This window comes from Zingiber officinale, chromosome 5A (genome assembly GCF_018446385.1).
Source record: "Zingiber officinale cultivar Zhangliang chromosome 5A, Zo_v1.1, whole genome shotgun sequence".
NCBI lineage: Eukaryota > Viridiplantae > Streptophyta > Magnoliopsida > Zingiberales > Zingiberaceae > Zingiber > Zingiber officinale.
Genome location: NC_055994.1, coordinates 105,430,595 through 105,435,597, shown reverse-complemented (window position 1 = coordinate 105,435,597; position 5,003 = coordinate 105,430,595).

Below are 5,003 nucleotides of genomic sequence, written 5' to 3'. Positions count from 1 at the left end.
TGAAATCCAACTACTGATAAGTGACTCCTAAAATCTCTCAAGAGGTACTTGCCACTACGATCTTCCATAGTGACTTTTTACTTTAACATTTCTCCGCATCAACCTTGTACTCTTTGAACTAATCAAAGTACTTAGTCTTGCGGTACATTAAGTAAATTTATTTGTATCTTGAATAGTTGTCTATAAAATAGACAAAATATTCAATACTACCTCTTATCGGATAGTCATAGGATCACACAAATCAGAATGAACCGATTTCAACATATCTTTGACTCCATACCCTTGGACTTAAAAGCTTCTTGGTTATTTTCCTTCCAAGTAAGACTCATGAGGTTGAAATATTTCCACTACCAATGAACCCAAAGTTCATAAGCTACCAATGAATCCTACTCAAGTATAACCTAGCTTTTAGATGCCAAAGATATAATTGGTTCATTTCGAAGGTTGCTTTCTCTTAAAATTAGAAGATGTGTTACTAATTTCCATTTGTTGCATCGTGGGAGTTATTGGATTATAAATTGTCAACCATCATACGAATAGATAACTTCCTATTTTCTTGATAACAACTTTGTTATCAAAATAGACACAATATCTATTTAGAAACTGAAATCAGTTCTTTCTAAACTTGGACGTAAAGACAATTACTTAAAATCCAAATTTTATTCTTATCAAAGATAAACATCTCCCCTTTGCCAATACCACTATTACAGTAGTGCCCATGTGGATGGTGATTTACCTTTCATTTAGTTGTCGGGTTTCCTGGACTGCAATGAAATGCAGACATGATTAATGGCATCTTGTATCTACACACCAGGGTAGATAACTCCACTAAACATGTATCAACTAATGAATAAAATACACCTATATTGTTCTTAGTTCTAAGAGAACAATCTACCTTAATGTCCAAATTCTATTTCCAATCAATTATAATTGGGACCACTAAGTCTATCCTAAAGTATATCAGCTAGGGTTTGACCATCTTCCTAAGAATCACAAAAATATTTGGTTAAGACCAACTCCTTAAAAATCCCCATGAATTTTGTATGCCACGTTAGTGTGGACGTATACAAATTCAAAGAGGAAATTATCATTTAATTTTATTATCTCGTCAACCTTATTTTATGACGAATAAAATTAATAGTTGATCTATCTTTAATCAAATATTTGATCAAGACTCTAAATTTAAAACAATATTGATACCTCTAACAATACTATTTAAATTTACCAACACCTCAAAGCACCGTGAATTTTGCATGCCACGTTAGTGTGGACGTATACAAAATCAACATTTGTAAGAGGAGGGTTTACCCATTAACTATCTTGTCAACGTAACTTTATGACAAATAAAATTATCTCAAACACCGTTAATTTTGTATGCCACGTTAGTGTGAACGTATACAAAATCAATCATTTGTAAGAGGGTTTTAACCCTTTAATTTTATTATCTTGTCAACCTAGTTTTATGACAAATTAATAGTTGGTTTCATTTGGTCACACAAATAATAGCGATGACTCGATGGGGAGGATACTATTAGATGTGTCTAAATGTATACCATTACTTGACACTAAGTCCATTAATAAGATTATGCCCCTTGGGGGAAGATCACACGCTCTTAATTAACTTCCTATAGTCATCCAAAAATGGAAGTCTGTTCTAGTGATCCGCAAATAAGCTCATCCGTTATGGAGGAAGGCACTTGAGCCAGCGCATGCTTGTTTGCATCACTTACAAACAGTAATGGAGACCATGGGATTTACTTAATCCCTCTCCCACTTAGTTATTTATTAATGAGGAATTTTAACTATGCTAGCCTACTAAACTTGTAAACTAACATGCACACGCGCAATATAAAAGCAATAAATAGAAAATCTAATTTTCAACTATTATGCTTTTATCTCTAGTTATCCTCAGTGTGTTGTCATTGCCATATTTGGCCACCATACCGGGTCTATTTATCGCATCCATCTTGCTCTTTGTTCCGCTGCGCCTCTGGTCCTTAGAAGGTTCCACGCTTTGCAAGATTCGATCCGCGACATAAATAGAATTTTACAATTTTGATCCTATATTCCATAAAAGGAATGTACATGTATCTAGATCAAAAATAAAATCCTAATAAAACTAAATACAGCTCCTGCTGTATTTTATAATACAATCATGCACACACATATAAATGCCCTTGACATGTCCAAGGGTCCAATCACACACATAAAACTATAAGCCATAATAGTTGGATCCTGCATCCACAAAGTTAGCACATCCTACTATTATCCTGCCTAAATTATGTATGACATGTGTATAATTAAACTAATACCAAATACACAGATGCAAAACCCTAGCTCTGATACCAATTGTTGGTTGCTACTCGGAAAACCTAGAGGTTCCACTGTACAAAAATTTTGTACAAAGGTCTGAACCTTTTCCTAGCTACCATGTGTTCTTTTAAATTAAATTTTGGATCGCCTGCGGAACTTAACACGTTTGATCCAAAACTTAATCTATTTGTTCTTTTAGGTTTTGACTTGGATCTCCTGCGGAACTTAACACGTTCGACCCAAGTCTCCTTAAGTTATTAATTCCATTAAATATTAATTTCCATAAAAGGTTCCCAGTACTGACGTGGCGAGGCACATGGCCTTCTTGGATATGGGAGCAACCACCACCGACTAGACAAAACCTTTAATAGAAAGCTAATATTTAATTTCCTAAAATAACTTTAGGTTAACCAAAGAGAACAATCAAATCACAAGGAAAAGAAAGAAACAAAAGAACACAACTTCGAAAAAAAACATATTCGAAATACTAGAACGTAAGCCTCTTGTATTTGGTATTATTTCCATAAATAACTAGCATGATGCGGAAATAGAAATTACTAGTTATACCTTGTAGAAAAAACCTCTTGATCTTCTACCGTATTCCTCTTCTAACCTCGGACGTTGTGTGGGCAACGATCTTCCAAGATGAGAAACCACCAACCACCTTCTTCTCCTCCAAGCAAGGTTCGGCCACAAAAGAAAAGCTTTACCAAGGAGAAAAACCAAAATACTAACCAAGCTCCAAGAGATGCTAGCTTTCTCTCCTTCTTCTTCTTCTTCTCCGAGTAGTATCCGGCCACCACAAGAACTCCAAGGGAGAGGGAGAGGTTCGGCCACCACAAGAGGAAGAGAAGGAGATGATGGCCGGCCACACCAAGGAACAAAATTTTATCATTTAATTTTATTATCTCGTCAACCTTATTTTATGACGAATAAAATTAATAGTTGGTCTATCTTTAATCAAATATTTGGTCAAGACTCTAAATTTAAAATAATATTGATTCCTCTAACAATACTATTTAAATTTACCAACACCTCAAAACACCGTGAATTTTGCATGCCACGTTAGTGTGGACGTATACAAAATCAACATTTGTAAGAGGAGGGTTTTACCCATTAACTATCTTGTCAACGTAACTTTATGACAAATAAAATTATCTACACGTTAATTTTGTATGCCACGTTAGTGTGAACGTATACAAAATCAATCATTTGTAAGAGGGGTTTTAACCCTTTAATTTTATTATCTTGTCAACCTAGTTTTATGACAAATTAATAGTTGGTTTCATTTGGTCACACAAATAATAGCAATGACTCCAATGGGGAGGATACTATTAGATGTGTCTAAGTGTATACCATTACTTGACACTAAGTCCATTAATAAGATTATGCCCCTTCCGTTGGGGAAGATCACACGCTCTTAATTAACTTCCTATAGTCATCCAAAATGGAAGTATGTTCTAGTGATCCACAAATAAGCTCATCCGTTATGGAGGAAGGCACTCGAGCCAACGCGCTTGTTTGCATCACTTACAAACCAGTAATGGAGACCATGGGATTTACTTAAAAATCCCTCTCCCACTTAGTTATTTATTAATGAGGAATTTTAACTATGCTAGCCTACTAAACTTGTAAACTAACATGCACACTGATATAAAAGCAATAAATAGAAAATCTAATTTTCAACTATTATAGCCTTTTATCTTCTATCAGTGTATTGTCATCCCAAAATTTTCCAGATGTTTATTGACCGCCATCGGGTCTAGTTATCGCATCCATCTTGCTCTTTGTTCCGCTGCCTCCGGTCCTTAGAAGGTTCCACGCTTTGCAAGATTCGATCCATGACATAAATAGAATTTTACAATTTTGATCCTATATTCCATAAAAGGAATGTACATGTATCTAGATCAAAATAAAATCCTAATAAAACTAAATACAGCTCCTGTTGTATTTTATAATACAATCATGCACACACATATAAATGCCCTTGACATGTCCAAGGGTCCAATCACACACATAAAACTATAAGCCATAATAGTTGGATCCTGCATCCACAAAGTTAGCACATCCTATTATCACCCCGCTAAATTTTATGTCGTTAAGTAGCAATAAACTAATTACGGAGGCACCTAGCTCATGTCCATGTTGGTTGCTACTCGGAAAACCTAGAGGTTCCTTTGTACAAAAATTTTGTACAAAGGTCTGAACCTTTCCTAACTACCATGTGTTCTTTTAAATTAAATTTTGGACTTAACACGTTTGATCCAAAACTTAATCTATTTGTTCTTTTAGGTTTTGACTTGGATCTCTGCGGAACTTAACACGTTCGACCCAAGTCTCCTTAAGTTATTAATTCCATTAAATATTAATTTCCATAAAGGTTCCCAGATCTGGCGTGGCGAGGCACATGGCCTTCTTGGATATGGGAGCAACCACCACCGACTAGACAAAACCTTTAATAGAAGCTAATATTTAATTTCCTAAAATAACTTTAGGTTAACCAAAGAGAACAATCAAATCACAAGGAAAAGAAAGAAACAAAGAACACAACTTAGAAAAAACATATTCGAAATACTAGAACGTAAGCCTCTTGTATTTGGTATTATTTCCATAAATAACTAGCATGATGCGGAAATAGAAATTACTAGTTATACCTTGTAGAAAAACCTCTTGATCTTCTACGTATTCCT